The sequence below is a fragment of the Callorhinchus milii genome, unplaced genomic scaffold, assembly GCF_018977255.1.
Source record: "Callorhinchus milii isolate IMCB2004 unplaced genomic scaffold, IMCB_Cmil_1.0 Scaffold1, whole genome shotgun sequence".
NCBI lineage: Eukaryota > Metazoa > Chordata > Chondrichthyes > Chimaeriformes > Callorhinchidae > Callorhinchus > Callorhinchus milii.
Window position 1 is genome coordinate 24,410,328 of NW_024704742.1, and position 10,255 is coordinate 24,420,582.

Here is a 10,255-nt window from a genome sequence, read left to right on the forward strand (position 1 = left end):
TTAAAGAATGAATAGTGAAAATGAATAGTGAGCACAAAAGAGGAGACAGCAAGATGACCTAATTGGAGTATTCAAGGCCATGAGACGAACTGACAAAGTTGATGTCTGAAAATCATTCTCTGGAGCAAAGGGTTCAAAGAGCAGGGATGTGGGTTTAACATCAGGAAATTATGATCAAGAAGGGAGGTCAGGCTGATCGTTTTTTCACTTAGACATATTCGATAAGTTACCAGTGACGATCGCTGAAGCAGACAGTATGATTTTGAAGAGGAAAGGTATTGAAGGATCCACTGAGAGCGTAGGTAGCTCATCGAATCATAGACATTTACAACACAGGAGGCATGTAGAGGTCCTCTCCGCTTCTCACTACGCTTTTATATTCTTTTTCATATACCTGTCCAGTTCACTTTTTAAAGCTATTATGGATTATGCTTCACGTACAACTTTGATAAGTATGTAGCGGGAAGGTGGGTGGGTGTGTAGGTGCCGTCTTCTAGATGTCTCCAAGCGCTTCACAGAATAGACTGTAAAGTGAATTGACTGTATATTTGTGGGCGAGGCGCGGCAGCCAATTGCGAACAGCAGTGTCCCACAAACAGTTGTGATTAAAGTGACCAAATTATTATTGTTTTTTTTCTTGAGGGATTATTTATTATTAAGAAAACTTGCCCAAGGTTTCACCCTGCCGGGAATCGAACCCAGGTATCTCGCTTACAAAGCGAGTGCTCTAACCACTGAGCTACAGGACTCCATTTTACAAATGCCAGATAATAAATCCCTTTGTGACTATTTCCACACCCATTCACTCCCATACTCACAAAGCGCTTACGGGATTTACTGTAAAGTGATTTGACTGTGTATTTTGTGGGTGAAACGCGACAGCCATGTCTCACAAATAGCCATGGAGTGAGTGACCACATTTTTTATTTGGGGGATCATTGGTCAAGATATTGGGAGAAACTCCCTTCACTTTTCAAATTCACAAAATTAGTTTGAAGGCCCTTTGGCCCATCTAATCTCCTTAACGATGCCCGTGATGAGTGTTTCCTATTACGTTCACTTTGTAGCTGATACAGTGCAACTCATCATGAAACGAGATAAGTTTTTTTGCATTCGCACACTGCGAATGTGCTGTTGTCCAGCATTTTAATGCATTTTGCAATTCAACCAGAGGCTTTAACCCTGCTTGTATTACTGAGATTGGTCTACCGTCTGCCCTCAGACCCTACTTGAATCTGCGTCCTCTTCCATTTACTCTAAAATTGTCAGGACACCCTAACGAGGCAAAACGATAAATCCCCTTCAAGAACGATAAATCCCCTTCAAGATTCCTATACAGAGAAATGCTTTGGTCATCACCACTTTATGGTGAGTGAAAAATGCCACATGTGGTGTGTTAATTATCACGTCATTGTAAATTCCGCTGTGTCGATGTCTCAGATGGATGCACTTTATCCCCGCATGAACTTTGCTTCAGTCAGTCAACAGAGCGGCAAATCTGTGTCGCAGACATCTCCCTGGAACCTGTCAATACCACACTGTTACTGGCTAATCTTGAAGCACTCCAGGATGCTAACCCAGCGTGAAGGGTGCTATATAAATGCAAGTTGTTGTTGTTGTAAGTGGTGGAGTGTGTGCTTTGGAAACGGGGTGGGGGAAGGAAGAGAGATTATATGAAGGTTTGTCGTTTTGTGCCATCAGACCATCTCTACTCCTAGGTCTAGAGATCAGCTATTTTTTGCACAGGGCTCCATCTCAAGGTCTGTCTGGGAACTAATGACTCCCACCCCCACCAGTAAGTGAGTGTCAGTGAGGGACAGCATGGTGACCTGCGAGCGGGGGAACCTCCCTTTGCGGTGAGCTGTCCGCGAGGCTCTCTTCACTGAGGCCACGCACGGATTTTATTATATAGCGTAATTCTGCTGTGCATTTCTGTGCTTGTTCTCGCCCCCCCCACTAATTATAATAATAATAGTCATAATCCTTTGATCCAGTGCCTTATCATGTGTTCGTGACATCTCAAAGCGCTTCACAGAATAAACGGTAAAGTGAATTGACTGTATATTTTGTGGGCAAACTCTGCTCCTGTATATTTTACTCTTCGCTTACAAAATATACAGCCAGTTCACTTTATTGCATGTTCTGTGAAGCGCTTAACAACTTCCTGAAGACGTGATAAGGCTCTGTATCAGATGCAAGGATTATTATTATTATATTCTCCTCTGCAGCCCTCTCTCTTGTCTGGCTGCTTGGTTAAGCTGCTGATCTGTGAGTTTCTGCTGTCTGCAACCTCTACTTTAACTCTGCCCACCCCCGAGCAATGAACACCACGCATGAGCATGTATCAGCCAGGAGGACTCGAGAAGCCAGCCATTGGATAGCTGTACTCCCACCCTTCACTGCTTTGGCTATGCAGTGAAAGGGTTGTTTCGTTGTCGTAAGTTCACTCTGGACCCAGCAGTCTGACATCTGTAATGTGATGAATGGCCTTGAGCGCTGAGCAGAATCAGGATTTCATATCAACGAAAACAATGCTTCTGTAATCTGAGAAACATAAAAAAGGAAGAATCATGTTGGACAAGTGAGTAAAGCACTGTATATCACTGTCTGAGTTCAGAAGCTAAAAGACTCTTTCATTTCAGAATTAGTTTTGGCGCTGGGTGTATTTCATGCAATGTAGTGTTTAACATAATCCTGTTCACCTAATGCTGGATTGACTGCAGGAGAGGTATTTATTTTCATGATAGTGAACACGTCAAAGAAACCTTGGAAAAGGAAAGGTTAATAACTTCTCAGACCATAAATGCAGGTCAGGTAGCAGTGATCATATTACATGTGAAATGCAGCAGTCTGGTTGATTTATTTCTAAAGCAAGAAAATTGCAGTAATTCATTTATCCGTTATTGCCTAGTATAAACCTCGTTTGGGAATTTTAAAGACCTCATTTTATTTCTCATGGTGTTGGATTTTTTTTAGTGTCTGTGTCACTGGAGTCTCTGGGTGAATTTGTTGTTTTAACACATGGAAATGTTGAAAATAAAATTGAGGTTTTTAAATCATTCATTAACATTACGACCAATCTTATTTTTCGGCTTTTCAGTCTTTTCCTTTGGGAGCTGAGGGGAAATGAAAGCAACATTTCTCTAGTGAACAATATCCATCCATTGATTAGACAACCAGAGGCTCATTCGATTTCCTTCATTGAACCCATCGGGAGATTGGGAGGAGGGATTGAAAAAACTTGATACCTTTAGTGGTTTGTAATTTATTTCCTGCACAAAAATAACATGTACAGCGACTAGATAAAGCACTTATTTTCTGCATGGTCCGGTTTTATAGATTGAATGGAGGCTTCTGTTATAGGAAACAGATTGAACTATTCCAGTTGGTTACTACACAAAAGTGTGTGTGTGTGTTATAAAGTGTGGGGCTGGTAAAGGAATTCATAGCATATGAGGATGCAGAAGCTGTCATTCTAATAATGTATATTTTGTGGCAGAATAGAAATATTCAAACCAGTTTGTTTTAGACTTTTAACGTTGTCTAGGAGCACTAGGTACTGTTTAGTGCAACACTGTACTAAGCTACAGTAGAGTTCTTCATGGTCAGTCTATAGAATAATTGAGAGTTTCTGGAATGCTAGTTTTCATTCACTACTAATGTTCTGGCGATGGGAGAGCAGTCCTCCGTCTGATTAATGAGGCTGTTTGGATAACGGTTGGAGGTGGTGTTGTGCACTGACATTTCTTGCTGAATTTCAGCAATGCGGTAACGATTAGGAGGGAATGTCAGAACTTACTTTGAATAATGTCCGTAACTCTGCTTTGCTCAGTCTGCAGTCACTGCAGCTTCTTGCTAATGTGCTACAGCAATCTGCCGATATGTGTATCCGAGTCTTTTTTCCTTACCCAAAGCAATTCACAAATACATTGCATGGTACCTCCCAAAACAGTCACTGAACTTTACAGTATATATATCATGAAGTGCTTTGGGACATCCTCCCGATGAAAAGGTAATGTACAGAATGTAACCCCTAGCTCCCGTCCAAATCCTTGACTGTCCAACTCCTTGGGACGTCCTCCTGACATGAAAGGTGCTGTACAAATGTAATCTGTTGTTGTTTTGTAAGGATTCTTGTTATTATTATCTGTTCCATTCAGATTGGAAGTGTGATACCAGATTTCTATGGTGAACCTATCTGAACAATACAGTGGCAATTACAATATTGCCTCATGTGGGGCTGTTCTTTATTCACTTTCAACCCAAGGGGGAGAATATGTCATGGTGTCAGCTCCACATGCAATAAGTAGTAGCTGAGACTCCAGTTCTACTCAATGAAGTTTGCAGAGAAGCAATAGCAAAAATCATTGAGTTTCTGATTTCCATTATATTTCTAAGTCCATCCAATAATTTGGACATAACCTATTTTGGTATTTGCTATCACAGAGACAGAGCACCAGCCACTGATGTGGGATGGTTTTTGTGCTAGAGCACTTCCCCACAGTCTGAGGAAACACTTTTGTTCTTCAAGGATTTTTATCGTCCAAATGAATGCCTCGCCAGTACCTCGTGTTCAGTATTGTACCAGGGCCGTAGATTACATCCTGTTTCACTCCTCCTTTGCCTGCTGTAGAGCTTAATTGTGCTCTGGCAAGGGCAGCAACATTGTGCCAAACCTACATAACTTTGCATTCCAGTAACAAGCCCGAAGTAACCAGTGGAATTCTGCAAGGATAAATCACTCATAGCCCCCATATAGGAAGAACGGAGCAACTCACAGAAATTTACAGCACAGAAGGAATCAAAAAATCAATTATGATCCTTCATAGTTTGCTCGACGCGCAGAAAGGTTTGTTTCCAGATTTTACAACCTTAAAACCACCTCGAGAGATTTCTATTTGAGAAACTGCAGCCCTCCAAAAATTTTGGTCACTTGTCACACAACTGTTTGTGGGACACTGCTGTGTGCAAATGACTGCCCTGTTTCACCCACTAAATACACTGTCAATCCACTTTACAGTGTATCCTGCGACGCACGTTGAGACATCTCAATGATGCGATAAGTGCTATATCAAACATAAGGAATATTATTATCATACATATTATAAATGAAACGCTTCACCAGCCTAACCTTAAATGGTGTCTGTAGAAGACCGAAAGCTTTGAAAATCCATTTCATTGAATAACTTTTTAAAATTTAATATGATCTTGAAGTCTGAATTGCTCCTCGTTCATAGAATTCTGACGTGACCACAGTGATTGAATAAATGAGGGTAACGGACAGATGACTGTGCCAAATGGCAGTGAGGGCTACATTTCCCTGGGGCTGCTTTTGGTGGAGCGGAAACACAATACTCTCAAGAAAGCACTGTGTCATCTGAAACTCTGCTTATTAAGATGAAGGTGATTGTTCCGAGCTTGACATTTCCATCCTAATCTTTTACGGAGGCTCGGGTGATTGGATCTGGTTTTGCGATTACAAATTGTGGCAGGGGAGAAAACAGAGAGAGGATCAATACAATAGCACTTCATTCCATTGTTTTCTGAATACACTCGCAAAACATCACTTTGCGCCAGTGTACTTGTGCTATGGAAAGCACGGATATGTTAAAATTGTTAAGTATATTTACTATGTTTATAATTAACTCTTAAGTTAAGTTGATTAATTAGCTTTGACATCCAAGGTTATGACAAAAACAGAGTCACTCCAGTTTACAGTGAATCCTGTTAAGCACTTTGGGACATCCTTCTGACATGAAAGCGGTTATAGCAAATGTAACGATTATTATTGTTATTGAATGTGGGTCCAGGTCACTGAGGTAAGGATAGAGGTGGGGGATGTTTGTTTTTTGTGGGGCTATTCAGGTGAGTTTTTCCCTTTGTTTCACTATTTTTATTCTTTATTCTTCTTGTGCCTGGCATCAGTACAGAAAAATGCAAGTATTACATATACAACAACAACAAAAAACATTTGTTTAGCGCCTTTCACTTTGGGAGGATGTCCCAATATAGGAAGTGAAGTTAGAGGCATGTGGAATTGATGGATGGACGGAACTTGCTGAGGGTGAAACAGAAAGAGACCAAACTGTGTTAGTTGAAGTTTCAAAACTGTGGGCATCAGCAATAAGCAAGGCAAACAGGATGTTAAGCTATATTGCCAGCTCCACCATGTCAATACCTTCTGAAATCATGCTGTAGCTAGCCAGTGCTGTATTTAGGCCGCACCTGGAAACTGCTCTTTGGACTGAGCTGACTCCCAGGCTTACTGTTTAACACGTACTCAAATCTCTGATAGGAACGGCAGTGATGAGAATGCCACTACCATTTCTTAGTTGAATATTAACGCTGCATGGCCCATCTCTGTGATACAGCAAAGAAGCTAATAGATGAAGATGTGTGCTTCTGTAAAACAGATCACAAGATTGATATGGATAAAGAAGGACCTGCATTCCATCTGATCTCATTCTTCCACCCTAATATAATAATAATCCTTGCATTTGATATAGCACCTTATTACATCTTCGAGATGTCTCAAAGCGTTTCACAGAATTTACTGTAAAGTGGATTGACTGTATATTTTGAAGGCAAAATGTGGCAGCCAATTGCGCATGGCAGCCAATTGCGTACAGCAGTGTCCCATAAACAGTTGTGGATTGAGTGAATAAATTGTTGTTCTGTTTAATGTATTATTACCTCCAGAAAAGTGATCCGCCAATGGACTAACAACCGGGTTCCTACTTATTAGTCGGTAAACTGAAGTGTGTATAGTAAAGAATCTTGCATAACATTTCGCTCTGCCTGGGAATCGAACCCAGGTTCTGTCATTTGCGAGACGGATGCTCTAACCGCTACGCTACAGGACCCCACCCTACTGTTTTCCCTACTGTTTTCCCATCATAGCATCAAGGTGTTTTTAAATGAATTCAATGTCCTGACCTCAACCACCATCCTGGCAGTCCGTTCCAGTTGTTAATTATTCTCTGGGTAAAAAAATATTTCCTGGTGTCTGTATAAATTATATATAATTGAGTCTGTGAGTATGCTGGATTGTGTACAGAACTGAACAAACCTTGTGTCTCCTTTAAAAATAGTATACAGCCCATGCAATCCTCATGTCTCCAGTATAAATAGGATAGTAATAATCCTTGCATTGATATGACTCCTTTCTGTTGGGAGGATGTCTCAAAGTGTCTTAACAGGGTTTATTGTAAAGTATAGTGACTGTATATTTTGTAGGTAAATGCAGCAGCCAATTTACGCACAGCAGTGTCCCACAAACTGCCATGAAATGAATGATCTGTTTCAGGACACTGGGAGTAACTCATTTCTCTTTGTGAATAATGGTTCTTTAGGGGTTCTTTAAAGTCCACTTGAACAGGAGATGGGAACCTGGTTTACTATCTCATTGAAGGACGGTACCTCCAACAATTCAGCACATCCCCAGCACTGCAATGAAGTGTCAGACTGCATTGTATGCTCAAAGTTTCAACTTTGAACTTGAACCCAGAACCTTCTGACTCAGGGACGACAGTGCTACCAACTGAGCCAGGCTGACACGTACATCCTTGTGTCTCCTGTACAAACAGTGCATATTCTGGGGCAAACCTTATATCTCCTGTATAGTGTACAATCTTGTACATTTATGTCTCCTACGTAAATAATATAGTGTGTAGTTCCTGCATGATATTCATATGGTACATGCTCCACAGTCTCCTTTACATAACAATTCCTGTCAGCATCTGTTCAGAAAAATGCTTTAGATGGACCATTAGTTCATACATTTTATGCAAATCTTCCTGTCTGTCACAAGGAGACCTGCATTATCTAGTGACTTGTAACTGCGAGCAACAACTTGATTGTGAGATGCTGGCATAACTACAGTACTAAAGTATTAAATTATTGGGGAATTTCTTTTTCAAGGCTACGTTGAGTTTATGAGTATTCACATATACAAAACCCTTCCTGGAGAAATACCTGGCTCTTAAGAATACCAATAATTTCAGAAAATGTGAAATATAATTTTTTAGATGAATTTTCATTATATTCACTCTGTTATTGGTTTCTGAGAAACAAAAAATGATCAAAACATATTGGAAAATGTCTTTAATGTTCCTGAATCCTTTAGTCTAGAATATAAACTATCACTATCAGACATCCTGCTCTTTGCCTGCACATTTCCTTTCCGCATCAAGTTGTCAAGAAGTTACGGAGATGCCTGACTTATGGCAGACTTGCTCTTCTAAGAACCATGGGTGTGGAATTCCGAGAAAGGTATTTTAAGACAATTTCTGCACTGCTGCTTGCCAACTATTTTTGTCAAATACCGCAACACGCTAAAGAAGCTTTATTCCATTTTAATCTGTTAAATGTCAAATGATAATTGCAAGATTGTTAGAAGATAAATTCTTAAATTCTTGTTAAAAGAATGCAGGATTTCCTCCTATTGATAGGAACTGGGGGAGGGAGCGTTCTTCCTGAATGCCATACCAACAGTAAAGCCTTCTGCTGTGATTCTTTTGTGTAAAGCTATTGACTACTAACTATATCAATCAATGTGTGTCCGTGGGACGTTGCTGTGTGCAAATTGGCTCCCATGTTTGCCTATAATTACAGTTGCTAATGCTTTACAGTAATTCACTGTGAAGCGTGAAGGGTGCAATATATATAAAAAAAGTTAGATAATAAATGTAAAGTTGTGCTTAGAGAAGTTCCAATGTTAGGAGCTATATCAAACGTTAGGATTGTCGTCATTTTATACATAGTAATAGATAGGAATGAAGGAGAGGTCCCTTTTCTCCTTCCCTGCCCCACTCCTTTGCTTTTCCTCATTTTTGTTGGCTTTTTATTTTGCACTGTGATCTGAGATAGACGTGTTGAAACAGAACGGTATCTTGGGAAGTTAAATGGGAAGGCCAGATGGAAACCAATGTCTATTACTGTCTGAAACATATTAAATGTTAATGTCATTATATAAATACAAGTTGTTGTTGCTGAGCTTTGGGGTCCCTAAGCCTGGGCTCTTGCCAACCTGCGCCTAATACTTTCCGGAATTAGGTAAGCAGGATGAGTCTCTCCAGGGAGAGAGTGTGCATTTCATTCCAACAATCTATCTCTGGAATTTCCATGTGCAGGTGGGATGCATGGAATTCTTAGTTTTGTCTGGATACTCTTAAGCATGGTCAGACACCTGGCTAACCAAAAAAAATTGCTGAGCTGTGTCACTAGTTGGCCCTAGTGCTACGGTGGATATCCCATAACATGTTGTCATGTTCATGAGATTTAAACATGTTCTTCATAACGATGACCAACTTCTGGAGCTCAGCCTTCGGTGAGTCGGTGTGATGTGCTTCCTATGGCTGGCAGATGTCACTACAGTATTTCCAACTTGGAATGAGTGGTCCCTTTGCAGGCCCTGTTACAAATATATCAGTGTCGCCCCCACGATCATTACTCACCAGTTGAAGCCTGACCTGACAAGGCTAAATTGCTCTAATACCCAAGTAACAATGCTAGTCTGAACAATGCTTGTCTGTTATTTCTCTTCGATCGTGCCTTTGGTCACTCTCCCACCTCTCTGCCTTGCTTCACCCCTACACCACCCCTCTCCCATGCTCGGGCCCCGATACCTGACTGTTCAGCACTTTGGGACATCCTCCCGACATGAAAGGCGGTCTGTAAAATATAATTTTGTTGTTGTTGTTGAATAGAGCTGCACAACAACAATTTGCATTTATATAGCACTCTTCACTCCTGACAGCATCTCGGGGCACTTCACCCCTTGATTCCAACCCCAGCTCAGGTGGAAACCCATCACTTGACCAGCGCCTTGGGACATCCTCTTGACATGAAAGGCGCTGTATGAGTGCAATTTATAGAACTGTCAGTGTCCCTCTTATTTCCCGACTCTAATTGAGCTTATGCACACTTACAACATTCTCTCTCCTTCTCCCCCACCCCAAACCCCAGCCCCCCTTTTGCCAGTCCATCCATTCTAAAAGTCACTGTGCCCTGTGGAATATTTGTTCACCTCAGTCCACGCCTAGTCAGTCCAACCCCCAACTCGGATGGAAACCCGTCACTATCCAGTGCCTTGGGACATCCTCTTCACATAAAAAGCTGTATAACTGCAAGTTGTTGTTGTTGGATTAGCAACAGAGCAAGACATATAAGGGGGATAAAGGACAGAAAATAGAAAAACAGAGGGGAAGATCCCAGGATAAGTGTAGGAAATGGTGGGGGGAGAAGCAGAAAAATA

At 41.1% G+C, this 10,255-nt stretch overlaps 1 non-coding gene across 1 annotated transcript; it reads right to left on the reverse strand.

Annotated features, from left to right (window-relative positions):
• Window positions 1-677: 677 nt before the first annotated feature.
• trnat-ugu lies at window positions 678-749 on the reverse strand. The gene has a single exon. It is a non-coding gene; the product is annotated as a tRNA-Thr (tRNA).
• Between the last annotated feature and the right edge of the window lie 9,506 nt (window positions 750-10,255).